Here is a 21,970-nt window from a genome sequence, read left to right as displayed (position 1 = left end):
TTTTGAAATCAGGAAGTTTAAGTCCTCTCCTTTTTCTCTTTACAAGATTGTTTGGGCTATTTAAGGCCTCTTGAGATTCCATATGAATTTTAGGATGGGTTTTTCTATTTCTGCAAAACATATCATTGGGCTTTTGGTTGGAATTGTCCTGAGTCTGTAGATCACTATGGGTAACACTGACATTTTAGCAATATTAAATCTTTTAATTTCTGAACCTGGAATGGAAGTGTTTCCACTTTTTTATTTCTTAAGTTCTTTCTCCATATTTTGTAGTTTTCATTGTTTAAGTCTTTCAGCTCCTTGGTTAAGTTAATTCCTAAGTATTTTATTCTTTTTGGTACTCTTATAAATGGAATTGTTTTTGCAATTTCCCTTTTAAATGTCCCACCCTAGCTCCCACAAACTGTGTGCAAGGTGCTACAGGAACATGTGTAGAGACCCCTGCCACATAGCTGGGGGCAGGGAGAGGAAACTACTAGTGTCCATGTGGGTAACCATTTTCTAATAATAGCTGAAATTGAGCAAAAGTAACCACAATTTACCCTCTAAGCCTTTCTCTGGAAGTTGCAAGCCTTTAAAAGATACAGAAGTTCCAAAATAGTTAGATTCTGCCAGTACAGTTGTTGTCTAGACAGATTCCTGGTGCTTCCTACTCTGCCATCTTCCCAGAATCTTTGATGCCACCCCCACCTCGTGTCTTGTATATGGATTGGCTTTTTTTATTTGCTTTGAGCAATACAATGCAGCAGAAGTGAGTTCTGAGCCGAGGCCTCAGGAGGCCATGTATTGATATATTTCTAGTCTCCCTCTATAATCTAGCTGCCACCGTGAAAACATGCCCAAGCTAGCCTCTCAAATTATATGAAAGACATGGAGTGGAGGAGACCTGAGTTGTCCCTGATGGGTTCATCCTAGATCAGCCAGTTTCCAGCCAACCTACCCGCTGACTACAGATCTGGGAGTGATTCCAGATGAGTTCAGCTGAACCTGGACCTGGTTGATAGAAATGCCCAGCCACCCTTAGACCTGTGGAAGTCATAAATGGTTGTTGTTTTGAGTCACTAAGCTTTGAGGTGCTTTGTATGCAGCAATATCTAACTGATATGGAAACTGATATGCCTAGAAGCAGAATGTTGCCATAACAACATCCCCCACTATGTTGTCTTGATTTTGCAGCCACATGGCATGTGGAAGTTGGAAACAGTTATGACCCTGGTTATGCAGGAGCAAAACATTTGCTAACATTGTGACCTGTGGTAATTTTGGAGATAGACACTGTTTCTGATGTACTTGGGACTTGATCAAGATTATTTACAGGCAAATGTTGAAATTGTCATCTGCTTGCTCTGAGCTGCACATGATAAGGTAACCCAAAGAAAGAGATGAGCTAAAGAAAAATTGGCCAGTTGACACACAGAGCTGAGAGGGCATATAGAGGGCTTTCTTGGTTGGAAATAAAACTATTTCTTATCTCCAGTCTTTTTTTCCAGTAACAGATTCTCAAATTAAATGAAGCCTGGAGATGAATATCAAATCAGAGTGAGGCTGTGGGATCCTTCCTGTTAAGGAATCACATTTTATATTCCCAATATTGTATTGATTTATTCAACAATTATTTGTTGGTTTATTATGTATTCTAAATGCATTAGGATCTAAGCATTTAAAGATGAAAATACATGTTCTTGTACTTGACAGAATTTATTTTCAAGTGGAAAAACAGACAAGGACAAATATGATACAACATGACAATGCTTATAACTGAGGAATGAAAGACTAGTATATTAGAAGTAGAAGGGGCCTCAATTTCTGTTAATTTTTTTTGCCTGTTTGCAAGTCTAAAACCTTAATTTTTAGGAAGGAAATAGGAAATAAGGAGCAGAGAATGAAGGAGGCAAAGGACAAAATAAGAAAATGTTTACTCAAAACAGAAAGAAACCCAACATAATGAGTTACCTGCCTTATGTCCTGAATGGTATTAGGCTCTGTGGTGTATTTAATCATTAGAAAGTATTATGAAATACCCTTATCACTGTCACCATAACTGAAAGCCAGAGAAGTTAAAGAACTTTCCCAAGGGTATACAGATAATGTTGAGTTCATAGTAATGATACTAAAAGATATTGTTGAGTCAAATGCTAGGTACAAATGCATTGTCTAACACATTCTTTTATAAATTAAAAGGAACAAATCCAGGTGTTCCCCCTCATCTGTTTTGTATCTTAAACATAATCATTGAGCACCCTTAAAATCAGCCCAAAGTCCATTTTGGCACAATATGGTCTTAGTTATACTCAAAGAGAAAAAGACAGATACATCTTAGCAAATACAAAAAAATCCCGAAAAGCTTCGTTTTGTGATATTGCTATTTTAAAACAGCTTGAGAACTTCAGCATACTTATCAAAGCCATACTTAGTCTACTCTGAGAGTTCAACCAGCCATTGATAATTGAATAATAAGCCAGATTTTTGCTAATAATACATCTTTGCTGTGCTGAAGTGTTCAGCTGCCACCAAACGCGATCTGCTGAGGGTAGAACAAGTGCCAGGATCTGAAATATAAAGATATCCACTTTATAGCATTAGCTGGGTGGTGATGTTCACCTGCAAAATTACATATTAGGCCCCTGTACCCTGTCAAATATTTAAGTAACAGATCAAGCAAGGGAGTCTTTGTCAGGTTCTTATTTGGAACCAGATGTACCCTAGACTTTTGTAACCATCTGCATATTTAATTTTAGATATGAAAACATCATATTATAACTGCCTCATTAATTACATCAGATTGTTTAGGACATGGAGTGGTGAATATATCTTTCAATGCATGTGGTATCATTCCTAGGAGAACTGTAATATTCACAGCAAGCTGGACAATTTATTTATAATTCACCTTTTGTGAAATTCATTTCATCCAAATGTACGTAGATACTTCCATCATTAGAGAAATCACAGTCCCTGTCGTTGTAGTAATTTTTCTTTTTATAATACAATTTTTTCTTATGGAAGAAAAATGACTTTGCTGTAATTGGTTTCTCCTATACTTTATTCTTTTATGCACACACCTGTCTTCTTATCTGCATGCCTCTCAGATTTAAGGCTGCTGCACTGACTCTCGTTCATGGTGGTATTTGTGATGCAATATGGATTGAACTGAAATCCTTTGAACTCATTTAGGTGGTGACATTTTATGGCAGATTAATTAAAATGATTCGTGGTGACTTTAGCCTCAGTGGGAAAAGCGAACAGGTTTCTGATGTGAAATTCTCCCTTTGGCCTCCCTCGCTTCCTGCCTGATTAGTTTAGCAATCTCTGCGTTACCATGTTTCCTTTACAAATTATTTCACATAGATGTTTGGGTTGCATACATAGGTAATTTACAGTTTCTGGACAAAATCAGTTGGGTGTTTGGAACCCAGTATCTGTCCTAGTATCAAGGGACACGCTAGCTTGCTGGGAATGGAACATCACGGATGCTGAATCAGGCTCTGTTGTTATGATTTGTTCTAGCAATGCTTCAGCCTGACCTGCTGGAAAAGTAAAGTGCAGAGAATGCCATATGCCACAGCACCAGGTTGCCAAGAAACTTAGGAACTGTTTCTCTAGACAGTTCAGATACAGAGCAGACAATGTGAAGTTCTTCAACTATCTTTTTCAGACTGGTGACATCTGAATCAGGAAGTGACGATGGCCTTCTGTCTCATCCATGAACATTAAAGATTTAACTGTAATCATTTTCAAAAGTTTTGTTTGTTTTAGGCAATCCAATAAGTCTGTGAAATATATCTAATGGAGTAATGTGTTGAGATGAACAGAAAGTTACCTCTTGATTACTTCTTCAGCTGATTTTTCAATCTTTTTCAAAATGTTGCCCTCTTATTTCCCCCTCTTACAGATCTCTGCTCCCATTTGATTGTTTTACTCCTCATTAGCTCTGGTAGAGAACTGAAATTAGACTATACTCATACTTGTTAATGGTTCTAGTAAAATGTGTTCTGAAAGTGAAGGGGAAAGATAGAATCACAAAGTCTTAAAAACTGAGGGGAAGTTTAGAAAACATATCATCCAATTCATTCATGGACAAGAAATTTTAGCTATCACTGTTAAATGAGTACCCTAAAATATTGTAAAAGAGATCATCTTGGCAGAAACTTTTAATGAGTAAAATAAGATTAGGTGTTATATTGAGTTTTCATTTTTAATATCTCTACCAAAAATTCAGAGTTGAATAGTGACTTTGGAAAGTCTAATAATACCATGAATGATAATATAACATATTGTATTTGTTTCAGTGGCCTGTTTTGGTGAGTACTACAATAATTACTATTAATTTATAGATATAGAACTATGGTTCATAATTTTTATATCACTCACTCAGTTTTTAAATATTTTGGTGGGTGTTAGAATTCAGGCCTTTGGTTCCAATCCAAAAGTTTTTCTTCATACGATGCTGCATTATGGTGATTCAAAAATGATAAGAATTATGTACTTTGGAATTACATTTTCTTTATTTTAATCTATCTTATGTTTATGATCCATTTAAAAAAGTAGACTATCATAAACAGATATTTATGTTTCAGACTTAAAGTTGCCAGTTGACTCTGTTTCTGTACCTTCTGATAAATATTACCCTTATCCCAGAATACTTCAGAATGACTTCTAGTTTGGCTCAGTCAACTTTAGATATTATTATACACTCTCTAATTTGATGCCCTCTCTCCAAGACAGAGCAGAGGTTCTGTAAAACTCGAGAGATGCTGATTTCAAATTGTTATATCTGAAAGCCTGGGAGAGTATCATCAGGCTTTCTCATCCCAAGCACTTAGTGGCTGCAGGAGGGGACATTCTATTCCTGAGGTAGTCATATAATTGTCTAGCTAATGTGGCCATTGGTTCTTTCTCTATTGCAGGCCTCCAAATGATAAAGCTTTCATGGGGTTCATTTAGTGGTGTTTTTGGACTTTGGTGGTTCTGTCGTTGACATGGTGACTTGGGCTAAATACAGTCTCTTCTTCCCTTTGTCTCTACAAATGGCTCTATACCCTAAAGCCACTTCTTGCTTCTAGGTTCCTCCCACTCCATTTAATGGCTGGAAAGTTGATTTATAAGTCTCAATTACCTAACGTGGCATCCTGTTGATTCATGTCAAATTTATGTGTCCTGGAGTGCTAATTTCTGGGAATGTAAGCTCTTCCTCTATAGCTTGTCTCTCAGTTTCCTTCTCTTCTGACCATTTCCTGATCATATCAGGCACATTTACTGCTTGGTCACTTTACTCCTATCAGAGGTACCGTTCTCCTCTTGGGGGTTGATGAATAGAGAGCCATGATGGAGGAAATACGTTAAATGTTTCATCACTACCGACCTCACCCTGTGAGAAAAGGGGAAAGTCATTATTTCATGACTTAACTCTCCTCAGGAAGAGAGCCCTCCCTTCCTGGCAAAAGGTCACTTTTTGGAGACTTATTTAAACTGTAAGATTCCAGGACCATGAATCAAGCTTCCTTTGAACATGACTATATGTAATAGAATTTACAGACTTTTGTTTTTAACTGTGAGCCATTTCAACAGATATCCTTGGGACAGTTAGCAGCCCTTGGGGAGCAGAAAGATATCTCAGCTGTTACTTTATTTATATAATACTGTCTTTAGACAGACAGAAAAATGGAAAGATAGATATGCATCATGTACATATACAGATTATATATATATTCCTATTTTTTATCATCATACCTAAATAAAATAATTACATATAAATCACTTATTTTTAACTTATCGGGGAACAGTGTATTTTTCCAGGACCCATCAGCTCCAAGTCATGTCATTGTTTTCAATCTAGTTGAGGAGGATGCAGCTCACTGGCCCATGAGGGAATCGAACTGGCAACCTTAGTGTTAAGAGTCTGTGCTCTAACCTACTGAGCTAACTGCCCCCCACCCCCCAATGACTCTTAATAACACGTGGTAACAGTGTTTATGGTTCAGGTATAGACCATAAGAATAGTTATTCTCTGTCACAGAACTGTTCTCAAAGCACTTAATAAAATTAACACCAAATATTTATGTAGTAAAAAATGAAGATTCTAGGACCCCTCCACTATTGAATCAGCACTGGAAGGAGCATACTGACATCTGCATTTTAAACAAATATCAGGCATTGATTTTCATGCAGATGAAGTTTGAGAATCACTGAAGTAAGCAATGGGGTGGGGGGGAGTTGTTTATGAATTGTGAATAAGAACAGAAACAAGACAAAAGCAGTGTTTTTAAGTACCAGCTGGGCATGGAGAATGGAGGAGCGGAGGGCCAGAGGCTGCGTAGGCCAGTGGAGGACCCCAGGTAGGGAGCCTGGTAATCGTTCAAGTAAGAAGGTAGATATGTTGGTGCCAGCATGAAAGGGAATGAAAAGATACCTAAAAGAAACATGATGAGTTCCTATGAAATTGCAGCCCAGCGCGAAGGCGTTAAAGGTCATTCCAAGCCTTTAAGCTTGGATGATGGGGACACTGATCTGTCTCTTTCTGCAGGGAGCATAACTGCAGAGGAGGCTCGTGGCAGCTGCTGCCTGCAGAGCCAGGCTGATCTGTAGGTTGTTTCGGATCCCACACGTGTGAGTCATGTTCTGTTTGGAGCACATGTATCTGGGAATCAAACCCAGGCCCCGCTTTGCCTGTGGTGTCTCCCTACCCTACTTAGGACTTAGAGGCAGAGTTAGAGAGGTGGATACAGCTTGGGGCTGCTGCTGCTGCCCTGTTTAGGCTGGTGTTGGGCTTAAGTCTCACCTAGATTTTATCATACTAGGTAATTTTATTTCAAAGCAATTTCTAACTGGTCATAATGTGATTTGAATCTTTCATATTTATATCAGGTTTTACATAACTCTGTCACGTGGGTATTCTGTCTCCTCTTCAATGCAGCGTTCTGAGCTAGGCTGAGCGGGCGTTCTTCTCATCCCGTCCATGAGAAGAGCTCCCGTGACTGCTGTCTCTTCCTGTGGCTTACAACCTAATTCCCACCTCTCCTCTCCCTGGCCTTCGAGGCCCAGTTCCAAAGTTGCCTCTTTGGAAAGTTCCCTCCCACAATCTCTTACTTTGACTTGTTCTAGAACTTTCTACACATTTGTATTGTTACTCTTATTTCATTGTCCTGTGGTTATTTATTGCTTGTCTCTCTCACATTCTCTCTAATCAGACTAAGGGTAAGGAGAGCACCTCTGAAGCAAGGCCACATTTGCTTTTGTTCTTAGCTAAGTAAGAACAGGGGTGTCAGAGTTGAGAAAATGTCTGCAAACCTGTGCCATCAAGTTCTGCTCTAAAAGCTGGTGTATTCTGTGGGCATGATCCGGTTCTTGCTGTATCAGAGGTAGCCTTAAAGTCGTGGTAGGAAGGCGTGAAGCCCAGAGAGTAAATGAGTCAGAGATGAACTGTAGCTAGAAAGATGGAAAAAGGACACAGCCAGGATTTCTTGAGTCTAGGTCCTGAGGGCTTGTCCTTAGCTTAGTCTGTTTTGTCAAGAGATAGTTGTTTCAGGGATTTCACCTAGGATCCTTTTCAGTTATCCATTGTATTTTAAAATCTGCCTAATATAATAGTTCCGCGAAAGACGCTATTGATTATGTATGGTATACACAATTCTGATATACCTTTTCCCTTTCATCAGTTTAGTAAATGCAGTGAATGAGCTTTACTAACTCGAGCACACCAGCAAGGCCTCCAGTGTCATTATCTATGACATTTTACTTTTTTTTTTTTAACGTCTTTTTAGAAAGCATTCACAGCTGAATCAGTGTTATCTACAGCTGAATTTAAAATTTGCAGGGACCATTTTAAATGCATTGTGATAGTGCAAATGGGCAACATTTACCTGATTCTCTTCATCCCCTAATTTTCTCATTCTGATGAAAAGAGATATTGATTGAGTCTGGTGTGATTTGCTCTACATAAAACCATGCTGCTTGTTGCTTGTTATTCCATCATCCTCCAGATTTTGATAAATTTCATTTCTTTGGTCCTGTTTTATTAATTTACTGTTGATATTAGACTTACCAGGCCAACATTTTCAGGTTCACTTCTCTTGCCTTTTGTCACATGTGTGCTTGTCTTTATATGCTCTCAGATTACTTCTCTCTATTATACAGTTGACACAAGAGTGGCTGAAATTTCACGAGTTGAGACATACACACTATATGAAGCATGCCTGTTAAAGAAAGACCTCGTTTAAAATGTAAACATTGTGGGAAGTGTGACATACCTTTAATACTTTAATGACAAGTTGCTTTAATGACCTTGTTCATATTGAAGTAACATCATGACACAAAGAACCTTCAGGAAGGGGAGAAATTAAAAGGAGGAGAGAAGTGGCAAGAAGAGACAAAGGGTAAAGGAAAGGGTGTCTATACTAGCTTCTTGCCATCTAGGATAAATAACTCCTTTTTTTCAAGGAAAGGATCTTCATTCACTATCATTCTTCCACCCTCACCCTCCACATACTTGACTAAAATAAGGCTAGCACAAGAATTCAATACCAAATTATAATCTACATTAAATTTAGAAAAGGAAAAAGTACTTAATTCACAACTCAACTTTAGGGCAAGTGATACTAGAAAGAGACGTGATTTTAAACTGTCTACTTTTCGGAAAAAGAGCATGGGTTCTCTGTAATAATAATAGCTAGCACTTATTGAGTCCTTACAGCGTGCGTGTTCTCACTGAATTCTGATAAGCTTATGGGGTACATGCCCTTCTTATCCACCTATGAGAAAACTGAGCACAGAGAGGTCACTTGTCCTTTGAAACGAAGCTCCAAGGGGAGACTGGGATTCAGCCCACGCCGTGTGACAGCAGAGCCCATGCCCTTCAGTACTGTCCTGTGTGCTCAAGCTAGTCACCACTCCAGGCTCCGCGTTTCCTGTCACAGCCATGGACAGATGCAGTCGTCCATCTTGTACTTAAACTGGTTTGTTCTATTTTTGTTTTGTTTGCTGTTGTTGGTTAAACATAGCCTCTCAAAGTAGAATATGTAAAATGAGGAGGAGAAAAATGACTTACTGTATAATGGAGCTGATATTTATGAAAGCCTACAGAAAAAATTAAAAATCCTTCAAGCTGAGTAGCCATGCTTAATATGAAAATAGAGAACACAGTGAGATTTTACTAATTTAAAATGAACAAATGCAAATGCGTTATCGTATTTTTTTGGAGGGATAGCAAATGTGAACCATGTTTTCTTGATGAAAACAGCAAATTCTTATTTAATAAATGCCTACAGTTTGGAAATTACCCTGCTGGATACAATAAGAGATCTGAGGAAGCAGAAAAGCTAACATAACATTCTACTCAGTCCTGGTTAGGCATAGTTATGTTTGTATTGGCATTCATTCATTCACCTTTTCATTCATTCATTTGTTTATTCATTCATTTGATAAATGCTCATGAGAACCCATAAGGTGCCAGTTAGCCACAGGATATCTACTTTCATATAATAAAAAAAACAACAGATAATGTTGCATTTATATCTGGAAAGAGTTATAGTACACCTGGAATTAAACTAACAAAGGAATATCTAGCTATTATATGGTCAGTAAATACTTATTGAGCCTTACAAGGAATTTTTTATATTTTGTTATCAATTCAAATATTGATTTTCCTGGACATATGTGTGATACCATAAGTTTTCCATCCCCATCAAAAATGTAAAATAGTGGTCAGTTACTGCCGAAGCATATTAATATTGGTTGAATCATGGGGATGGTTTTATCACTTTATCAAGTGAATATGTTGGAAATTGTTCCCATGTATATTGAGAGTAGGGATTAAATGCTGCCTGTACAGTTAAATACCTAGCAAAATAACATACTGTGTAAAGAAATATATGTTCAATTTGATTACTCAGGACTCAGAATGTAAATAAAGAAGCTATTATCAAGATGTAATAGGCTATCATAATTTTTCACAACCTTATTTGTTATCTTTTGTAAATATTGCAATTTGGTACTTCAAAGTTAACCTAGGACACTAGGAAAAAAAGGAATTATATAATTACAAGTCAACCTGATCCATTAAAATTGTGCCTAGAGGGCCGGCCGAGTGGCGCGATGGTTAAGAACTCGCTTGGGATGCCAGAGGGCCCCGGTTCGGATCCCACATATGAGGGCCAGTGACACTGCCCTCCACAGCTAAGATGCTGAACAACAGCTCAACCTGGAGCTGGGCTGCTGTGAGTCGCCAGCGACGGCGTAGGCTGCACTCCCTGTGGCAGTGGGTTGCCATGGGCTACCGTATGTAGCCAGCAGCCAGCGTGAGCGGCCAGCAGCCGCAGTGAGCGGCCGTCCAGAAGCCGGCGACTAATCTGCCTCGCCAGAGAAGAGCGGAATGATGGTGCCAACTTGGGCCAGTGAAGCAACAACCTCCACAACTAGATTGAAGAACAAAACGACAGCAACTTGTCTGTTCCCCTTCCCCCAATTCCCCAGCACTGTTCCCATCCCCCCAATTCCCCAATAAAAATCTTTAAAAAAAAATTGTGCCTAGAACCTTAATTAAGAACCTAAGTATAATTTTCTAATATGTGAGATTTTAGAAAATTAGTGTTATTTATTTTCATTTTTTTCTTCTCCACAGGAGTAGACAGACTCCATTGGTATAATTACACTGGTCAAGATAATAAATTATTTTCCATGATTTGTATAATTTCCCACTATTTTGTTTATATCAATAAGCTTATTAAGACATTTTATTTGGAAGTACAAAGACTCTCACAGCCACACTTTATAGCCTCCATCTTTTATTCCCTTTGTGGAAATATAAAGTCCTTACAGCTGCTTTAGAGATAGAAAAAGCTCCGATTTGTTTGAAAAAGCTTCAGTGGGCATAGGCAATGTTTAAAGAGGCTTTGGCAAAATAAAAAAGTGGAAAGCTTTTGAAGCAGATGTATGAATCCTGTCAACTGAGGAGCAAGTCCAAGATGGTACATTGGAAAACCATCCAACTTGGGCCATCAGTTGCTTCCTGAGGTTGTTCTAACAGCTGGGGTATTCTTGTTATTGACTAAAAGTCCTTATTAACAAGGGGTAAACTCAACTCTGTCTTCAAGGCACTCCAAAAAGCTTCACTAAATAACTGCGATGATCCTAATTAAGGAAAAGCAAATAACTTTAACTGCTCTGTTAGGTATATTTTGCCAGGGCAATGAAAACTGATTTCTGAGATGTTGGAAGGTCTTTTTAATCATCAAATATAATTAAAATTATATTGTCATATTTTTATTTTGTACTGAAAATATTTCTTTCGCTTTGAGGTATTAAAATACCTCAGTACTCTTTGAAAATATTGTATTACATATCTGTAAGGTTTCAACTAACAATAAGAGTACTGATGCTAGTTTCCTTATTCCATACTTGCAGAATATTGATTAATGTTCTGTGCTAGATGCTGTGGAAGATATAAAAAATTAATAGGCAAAATCTTTGCCTTCAAAGAGAGTATGCTCACTTTGGAGGAGAAAAGAAACATATTCATGAATAATTAAAGAGCAGGGGAAGGAACTCTTAAAAATATACTGAGTTCTTTATGCTAGAAAATGCAGATAACTACATACTAAAGTGATTTACATAGGCACAGTAATTCGGTAGAAGACAGAAGTGGTTCAGAGAACATTCAAGTTTTGAAAAAAAAGATCTGGGTTTTTTTCTTTGGTGTTGCCACTTATGAGTTGACTTGCTTTGGTTTTTCTGAGTTAATTCCTACCTAACAGGCCCTCTAACCGTTGAGATAGTTGAGGGCAAGCATCAGGCTTAATAAATTTGGACTTTACAGTTTATTTTTTGTTGTTGCTTTTAAATGAGACAGCAGGCTGGTGTGGAGGACCATGTAGACTTCGGGGCTTTTTCTAACAGTCTTTCTTTGTCAAGAGCAGCAGCAGAGAAAAGAAAGCAAAAAGGGGTGTTCTACAGGTGAGCACTGAAAATGATTAAGGAAATGAGAAAGGATGAGCAGATGATAGAATGTCCTCTAGTTTGTTGCTACTCAAAATGTGGTTGGTGGACCAGCGGTTTCTCATAAACTACTTAGACTGGAATGACAGGAATCGAGAGTTAAGTGTTCAGTGATTTTTATAGCGATTTGATAGAGTAACTCTACATCAGTTTAGTAATAAAAGTTTGTATTGTATTTTTATACCTTCGTGTTTTTCTTTTCATTTTTCTAATAACTTATTTTTATTGAATTTTACAGATATGTCAGTTTGCAATTGGTTCTTCAACTAAAGTAGTTGAAAAACCCTGTGTTAGCCAGCAATTTGAACTCCACTGATTGAAAGTTGATATTTAACACAGTGATTTTTTTTTTTAACCGAATAGTTCCTCATGTTTTTCAACTGTGATGTACAGTCTTTTTTTGTCAATGTGATGTTGGCAGTTGGGGCTTTGAGGGTTGCATGACACCAGCCTGTCTATGACTACTTGAATGAAGGACTTCCAGGAGGCAGAGGAAATACAGAGAATTTTTTGTCAATGTCACAGATGAGATGGAAAACTTGTTAACAAATTAGTAAACGTTTAATAAGGAGAAAAAACAAACAAAAAAGGCATAGCTGTTGTCCAGCAAAACAAACACACAAACAAACAAACAAAAAAAACAGAGGCAAATGCCAGACCCTCTGGAACACTCGCAGGACACCCGTGATTCAGCCTGGCCTGTGAGACGCTGACAAACGCCAGCAGGCAGCGTTTCCTCCCCTGGGGACTTACGCTACCCAGTCTTAGAATCTAGTAAATAGCTTCGGGAAGTGAGGACAAGGAAGGAATGTCTGACACTGTAAATAAAGCAGATGGCAAGGACAGGAAAGACATCTGCAAACCAAATCTTTCTGTTTCCTGCTCCCGTTTCCTCCTAACTCCTGGCAGCATTCCTTTATTTGTTCGTTTGTGCGTGCGTACATGCGTGCGTACATGCGTGTGTGTGAGCGCGCGCGCGCATGTAAAGCTCCTAGGCACAATTGATTTTAGACTCCTAGAGCATAGATGGCAGGATTCCAGGATGAGCTATTTTCGGTCTTGGTGGCTGAAAATCAGGAAGGTCATCAATGAATACTCATTCTGTATATTGCAAGTAAATTGTCAATGAATGCCTATTTCTACTCCTTTCTTATCAAAGTAAAAACATAGTTGGCAAAATAATCTATCAAATCTACACTTACATTTTAAAGGATTTTCAATACCTTAAAAAAAAAAGCAGTTTCCTTTTTTAACAAAACATTTTTTTTACCCAATTTCGTTTACTTGGAGATTTTTCTCAAGGGTCCCTGAATAAGTACAGATGTAGGTGGGCCAAGAATGAAGAGACCTCAACTCCTGTTTTGATTTTGCAAAGTCCTTTGGACAAGTCACTTCATCACTCAAAGTTCCCACATACAAGATATGACGGTAATTTTGAATGACTTTTTAACATTAATATTGTATAACTCTGCAAAAAGCACTAAACATGCCCATATTCTGTTGAGCTATCACACTTCATTACTAATAGAGCAAAACCTTGGTTTGCGAGTGTTCCGCAAGAAGAGCAAACATTTCTAATACATTTTAGTGTGGTAAACGAGCGATGTCTTGCAATATGAGTAGTTTGTTTCTGAAATGAATTATGCTCGCAGACCAAGGTATTACTGCACTATAGTTATTTAAATTTAACAACTCACATTTCAAAATTATTTTATTAATACTTTCCTGAAGATATGCATATTCTGAGAAGATACATGTACGTATTTATAATTTCCCCCATTTTTAGATAATATGTAAGGAAGTCTCTCTTTTGGGGAATGGGTGTTAATGGCTTTAAATATTTGCTTTACTGAAATCTACCCAAACTAAATGCTGCTTTGTTTTGTTATGCTGTTTTTACTCATATTTAAGCTGTGAAAACAAGACTGCTGACAGGAAATGCAGGGGTGATGCTCTGTGACTGAATGCTGCTGAACAAGACAGATCCATTTGCTTAACGTGATGGCCTGTGTTCTGAGGGGGCTGAGAGAGGAAAGTGACAGAATAGGCGAGGAGCTCCAGGGGTTCCACTGCCCAGAAAACATTTGCTCTCCAGTGTATTGAAGATGCCTTTAGAATAGCGATCCTTCCTTAAGGAAGAATGATCATATCTGTACCTAAAGGAAATCTGTTAGGGAGCTGACTGGGAGGGAGATAGTGGGAAGAAGCGATACTATAACGGAAAACAAATGGGGTATAGACAGCAGGGGTCAGGCTTTTCTGCTCCTTCTGCTCTGCGCTTCCCCGGCACTGCATGGGGTATTCAAGGATTCCCAGCTTGAGGGGATCCACCCCAGGAAAACCTAGAACAAAGTGCTTCTGCTATCATTGTCTTAACATTAGGGATAAATTGCCATGGATAAAAATTATAGGGAAATTACTCTTAAGGAGGAAATTCATTAAATTAAGTGAATTAAAATAAACAATTTTTATTTAAACAATTATTATTAATTCTCTAATTAAAATAAACAATTTCATCTGAATCTGAATAAAAGCAATAACCTTTAACAAAAAGCTTCTTTCAAAACTAAACTCATTTCAGTAGCTTTCTAACCCCAGCAATATGTCTTTTGTGCTTATTAAAAGAAAACCTTTGACGTGCTTTTGTTTCCAGATGCTTTGCATCTCATTTTGCTGATTTTGGTTAAAAAAAAAAATCTCTCACAAGCTGCCATTCTTTTTCAGATATTAACAGGTATGATTTTAATGCTTGGTGGATATTTTGAGAAGCCTAATGAATAAGTTGTAACAGTAAGTTTTGACTTTGGTATGTATTCACTTCTGATTATTTCACTTCTGATCATTCCACCACTTAGGAAAGCAAAGCAATTCACACAAATGAAGATGAAGACAGAATACACAGGGCTATTTCTATTTATGAACTAGTCAGTTGTTACAATAAGGATAGCTTATATTGATATACTATTTATAGTAAACACATTCTCTGTTTATTATAACATCCTGTAGAAGTAGTAGAAGAGCTATTATTTATTATTTTTATTATAAATGAGGAAATAGCTCACTGAATTTACAGCCACTGACCAAAGCATGTGAGTAGGAGGGATTCAAGAAGGATCTTGACATTCTGATTCCTGATTGAATTCTCTTTTCTTGTTTTCATTACTTATACATTTATTTCTAGTCACTAAAATAAATTGGAAATAACAGTGACCATTTGGGACCTATCAGGCTTCGCTATGCTACCTATGTCTTTGTGACAGCTTGTTAAAATTGAAGCCACTGATGAGACGCTAAGAGGAATCCTCATGGAGGTAGTTCAAGAATCCTATCAACAGCTCTTGAGCACCCTGACCATTTCAAGGATGTAAAAGGGTGAAGAAAATGGACAGAGAGGAAGTGACTTTGGAGAGAGAAGCTGCACTTGTAGGGCTCCCCATCTCCTAGGGCCGGGAGAGATGCTGCCGTCTCCTCTGGGTCAAGCCTACAGGGCTAGGTTTCCAGCAGCGCCAAGCGTTCTAGGTGGCGGCCTTCCATTTGTGTCTCAAGCCCAACAGCAAGGCAGAGAAGAGTAGAGGGCCACTTTTGTTACTGCAATCCCTAAGGGGCAAAGGATGAACGTGTACTCCCACTTGGTCATGTGGGGCCCCAGGAGAGAAAGTGCTGATTAAAATTCGGCTTAACCAGGGGTTAGGGATGAATAGGTGGAGCACAGAATCATTTTTAGGGCAGTCAAACTACTCTGTGTGATACTGTAATAGTGGATACATTATACATTTGTCCAAACCCATAGAATGCACAGCACCGAGGGTGAACCATGCTGTAAACTATGAACTCTGGGTGATTTTGATGTGTCAGTGTAGGTTCCTTAATTGTACAATAGCAGATGTACCACTGTGGTAGGGGATGTTCCTAATGGGAGAGGCTTTGCATATGTGTGATATGGGAGCTCACTGTACCTCCCTCTCAATTTTTCTACAAGTCTGAAACTGCTCTAAAAATACATTTATTAAAATAATAAAATTAAATTAAGAAAAGAACACTTTATAGGGGGAGGGGAAGCCAATAGTAAGAGGAGCCAAAACCCTAAGTAAGCAACCTAGGAAGGAGGAGAGGAAACAGAGATAAGAAGTGTTTCCTGTCCCTAATCCCTAGGTTCTAGCCCCAGCTGGGGTTGGAGTAAGGGGTGTGTTATGTTTGAATGTAGTGTGGATTAACATATTAAACTGGATACTTTTAATTACTGATTAGAGACTGTTACTTTGTAATTTAAAGGAACTGGACTTTCTTTTTGTTGTTTAAAAATGAACTACTAGGTTATTGATTTAGTGCATTTCTTTCCTTTTTTTTTTTTTGCTACCATGTGCATAATTTTCAATTTTGCTTTTGTGTTTTCCTATGATGAAATTATCATAAGTGTTTCCATGCTGTTATGTAATCTTCATAATCATTATTTTAATGACAGCATTGAGTTTCCTGTATGAGTGCCATAATTTGCTTTTTCATTCCTGTGCTGTTGGACATACAGGCTATTTAGAAAAATTTTAATAGCCTTTTCCATATTTTAAGGTTGGTTGGTTTTTTTTTTTTTTAGTGTATGGAGTAATTATCATTAATATTTTTATGGCAATTTACAAGTATTGCTTATAATTATAAATCACTCTCCTACCTAATTATAATTTCAGCCTCCATTGGTACCAGTTCAAATGAGAGAAGATTTTTATTTTACCCAAGCCAATTTTAGGGTATACCTTTCTTACAAAATTGCTAACTCAACAGGAAAGGCAGGTAAACATTTTTCATTGTAGCTCTGACTTACATTTCTTTGATGACTAGTTGGGCTTAGTGCTTCTAAAAATAATTTTGTACACTAAAAGCATAACATGCTTGTTTTTTTATTAAAATATTTTTCTCAAATGTGAAGTGATTCGAAAAATATTAAGACTCTAACAGATACGTGATAGAAACAGATAGTACACTAGGGTTTGGAATTAAAACTATTAAGTAAACATGTAAGAAAGTGCTGATCTCAATAGTTATCAAATTAATACCAATTAAAACAGGAATGAGGTTTATAAAGATATTACCTCTATAAACGTAAGCCTAAATTTCTATTTACTTTTTAGCTTCTTTAAATTTTTTTTTTCAATACTAGTGGATATTCAATATTATATTAGTTCCTGGTGTACAGTATAGTGGTTACTTATGAAGTGATCCACCTGATAAGTCTAGTACCCTCCTGGCACCATACATATTTACTACAGTATTATTGACTCTATTCCCTAATCTGTACTTTATGTCTCTGTGACTATTGTGTAACTGACAATTTGTACTTCTTTAATACCTTCACCTTTTCCACCCAGCCTTCTGTCATCTGGCAACCATCAGTTGGTTCTTTGTATCTATGAGTTTGTTTCTGTTCTAATTGTTTATTTTGGTTTTTCAGGCTTCATATCTAAGTGAAATAATATATTTGTCTTTCCCTGTTTGACTTATTTCATTTGGCAAAATACCCTCTAGGTCCATCCATGTTGTCGCAAATGATAAGATTTCATTGTTTTTTTATGGCCACAAAGTATTCCATTGTATATATGTACCAATTCTTCTTTACCCAATTGTCTATCAATGGACACTTAGGTTGCTTCCATATCTTGGCCATTGTATATTTAATGTCCTTCTTTATCTTTTGTTATAGCTTTTGTTTTAAAGTCTATTTTGTCTGATATAAGTTTTGCTACCCAGCTTTTTATCCATTTCCATTTTCATGAAATATGTATTTTTTTCCAACCCTTTACTTTCAGTCTGTGTATGTATGTCTTTCCATCTAAGGTGGGTCTCTTGTAGGCAGCATATGTAAGAGTCTTGTCTACTTCTCCAGTCAGTCATCCCTTTACATTAAAAGTCATTATTGTTAGGTGTGTAGTATTTGCCATTTTATTCATATTTTTTTATTGTTTTTTTCCCCTTCTTAAAGAAATCCCTTTAGTAATTCTTATAATACTGGATAAACTACTAGGTATGGGAAGCTCTTCATCTGTCCTTGTATTCTAAATAATAGCTTTGCTGGGTAGAGTAATCTTGGTTGTATATCCTTGCTTTTTGTCACTTTCAATATTTTGTTCCAATCCCTTCTGGCCTGCAAAGTTTCTGTTAAAAAATCAGCTGACAGTCTTATGGGAACTCACTTGTAAGTATCTAGCTGCTTTTCTCTTGCTGCTTTTAAGATTCGCTCTTTGTCTTTAACCTTTGGCATTTCATCATTTCTTGATTTGTGATGCCTTTTTTATCATATATGTAATATAATTTCTTATCAGTCACCTTCTCTGTTTCAGTACTCTCTATGCTTTTATGTAGACAAGTGGACCAATGTTTTAATTACTGTGACTATATAATTTTTTAAACATATCTGCTATTTTTCTTTTGAAAAATTTGAAAGGTCTTTTAATCTGATATTCTAACAGATATTTAAATTGTTTCCTCAATATTGAATATGGATCCTATTATACTTTTATTCCAATCACATTAAACCTTTTGATTAATTTGGAAAGATTTAGAATCTTAATATTATCAAGAAATATAAAAGAATAATGGACATACTTTGTTCTTAGATATAAAATAGTTTTTTACAGTTTTGTTCATATAGATCACTCACTTTTCTCATTTGGGTAATTCATTCTTCATTTTTTATCTGATTTCCAATGAGAATTCTTGAATTTAGTATATATAATTGGAATTGGTGTTTCTCATACCTATGGTCTGTCTTCCACTTTGCTGAATTTTCTCTATGAATTTCATTTTCAACTGATTACTTTTCTAGATCTTCTGCATCATGTCTTCTGCAACTAACAGAAATATTTCCTGCTTATTTCTATTATAGGTTCACTTATTTTTGGTTTACAAATTATGACATTGATAAGGATTACTTAAATATCTTTAGTTTTGAATTAGATAGAAACCGTATTTCCTTTGCTACTGAATTGAAAAAGACTTGAGCACTTTCGCCGCTGAGTAGCTTGCTAGATGTTTTGAAATAAAGACTCTGAGCTCCTACTTCTTGTCCTTTATAAAGGGCTTTAACATATAAATGGGCTTAACATTTTATCAAATGTCTTTTTGCCATCCATTAAAGGGATAACACACATTTTCCTTTTTATGTAATGTATGATGTTAATCAATTTGTAAACTGAATCCAGTTTTCACTCCTCAGATGAACATCTTTGGTGTAAGAAATTGTGCATGTCTATCCTTGTTGTGCAAAACAATCATCACTAGGAAATAGGGTGAATTTAATGCAGTGTTTATGGGAAGAGGTTGACTAGCAGAGAAGAGGGGAGCACAGGCAGATGACCCCAAATCTCACTGTTCCACAATTCAGGGGAGCATAGAGTGCACTTTGTGCACAGTGGCTCAGGTACCAGGGGCCAGTAGAAGGAAGCCCCTTCCTAGTCTTGCCCTACATATCCAAGCGGCGGGGGAGGGATGGACATCTATCTACGCGAGTCTGTAAGAATGCAAGCTCCCTGGTGTGGAAAGGGGAACTGTGCAATGTAGTGGCTGACACACCTGCCTGTTCTTCACTTGAAGAAATTCTGGTCTCCTAACCCAGCTCTCTACTAAATTATCAAAAGGAAGAGAAAATAAACTAGGGCTCATAGATTTGACCCTCCTCTCTTCCCTGTTACTTCATTAATTTTAGTTACTTCATTAATTTTAAAATTAATTCAAGAAGGTCGGGCTGTATTATAGCAGTTTTTTTAAAATATTCTATATAGTTTTGTACTGTTATTTCTTCTGAAATAATAGTCATTTAAGCCTATTCCAAGGCATGGGGGTTATTTTTGTTTGAAACATATGATTGATTTTGAATTTAACTTTATTGTAATTGATTGTAATTGTTTTTCTGAGCCTGACTTGTATTAATTTTATGCCTTTTTATGCCAAGCTGTTTCTTTTTCTTTTTCTTTTTTTTTTTTGTTGTATTCTATTGCATAGAAAATGCGCTGTGTGTTTTTATCTTTTAAAATAATTTGGTAAATGAATAATTTGATTTTAACTTTACTAGTGGCAAATTAACAATTTTCATAGATTTCTTAATGTTGTATTTGCGACACTCCTGTGAAAATAACAAATTACAACTTAACTCCATTTTACAGAAAAGTAGGAAATACAGTATTTGTGCTCTTTTTCTTTCCTACCTTATTTATGAACATTTCATTAATTTAACCCCGGGTGGCAAGCCCTGCTATTCAAGAAAAAACAATGTTCTTTTATTAGAGTGTATTTTATCATTTTTATCATATGTTAGTTACCATAGTTACACCAATTATTTAGAATTACCAGCATCAACCTTTCTTCTAATAATGTTTAGTGGTTTCTGAAGTTTTTTCTTTTGCTGGTTAGTTTCAGTGTTTATTGCTAGTTATTTTCTATTCTACTGTGACTTCCCAATGATAGAGTTTTAGATTTGATTCATTTCCATTTTGTAGGGGACTAATTAACATCTTAAAGTAATCTTTCTCACAGAAGTATTTGACTACATTTTCTGAAAATTTGAAGCCCTGAGGTTGCCCTCCTGCTCTCAGCCATGAATGCCAACTTGACTGGTTGCCATGGTTTTGTGTCATCACCATCCTCCATCTCCACTATCAAAACTCAAAGACATTTCTCTATTGTATTCTACAGAGAAAAGAGCAACCACATGGAACTTTCCCAATTACAAATATATTATTTCTTGGAAGATTTCAGTTTAGAAGTTTTCAAGGTCATTTTTATTTTCTTGGAATTCAAATAATAAAGTTAACAGGAAATACATTGCATATTAAATTTACCATGAACGCAGTGATATTTCTTAGTTTCTCTTGGTTTCAGGTTCTTTTCTACTCTGGAAAGATGTTTCTCATTATAATTAACTTTGATCCAATCTTTTTTCTCTTCTGGTGATGACCATTATTTGTAATCCGAATCTGTCATTTAACCCCCAGTTCTATTGTCTTCTCTCATTTTCACATGTCTTCATTCTGAATTGCATGATTATATCTCAAGCTTATCCTTTTCTTCTTAAAAAAATATTTTTCTGCTCTATCAAGTCTGCTGTCCAGTGCTTCCAATAGAGATTTTATTTCTGTTCTTAAGTTTTAAAAATATAGGTTTATTCTTTTCTCATTTTTATCTATATGGTAGAAGCATGCCTTTACATCTCATTGAGATCATAAGTCAGAAATTTAAAAAAAAATTTTCCCATTTCCTAGAATAAATTTATTTCTGGGGAAAGATTTATTTTGAAAAAAAATTGTAATTGTATAATAAAAAATACATGCAGAAGATTGCATAAAACACATGTGCAGTATAACACATTTTTAAAAGTTAAGACTATATAACTTCAATCTAGGACAAGAAATTGACCATGGCCAGCACCCCAAAAGCTCTTTGCAGGACCAACTACACAATCTGTATGGTCCAGTGCAAAGTGAAAATGTGGTGCCCCTTGATTCAAAATTCTTAAGAATTTCAAGACAGCTAGAACAGAGGCTGAAATAAAGCATGGCACCCTTCTGAGCATGCGGCCCTGCACAGATGCCCAAACTGCATGCCTAACTTTCAAAGATGCTGTGAGGAGTAAATTAAATTACGTATGTGTGGCCACTATATTGAACAGGCATGGCGCCTCAGTTGTGATCACAGTACAATTTTATTTTCTTGCGCTTTCAGTCAGGGTAAACTTCTCCTGCCCCTTGAAGAAAACTCCAGCGAGCCAGAGACAACAAGGCAGATTCTTAAATAAGACATGGTCTTGCAGAAACTTTAGGTCACAAATATTGTCTCAATTAAATAATTGGGGTCAACTGTAAGTGAATATATATATATATATATATATATATATATATATATATATATATATATATATATAGTCATGGGACATGGAATATAGTGTGGGAGTGGAGTCAAGGGATTTGTAATAGATATGTATGATATTGGGGGGAAATGGGGC

The sequence above is a fragment of the Hipposideros armiger genome, unplaced genomic scaffold (assembly GCF_001890085.2).
Source record: "Hipposideros armiger isolate ML-2016 unplaced genomic scaffold, ASM189008v1 scaffold_251, whole genome shotgun sequence".
Classification (NCBI taxonomy): domain Eukaryota; kingdom Metazoa; phylum Chordata; class Mammalia; order Chiroptera; family Hipposideridae; genus Hipposideros; species Hipposideros armiger.
This window is presented reverse-complemented; position numbering follows the sequence as displayed.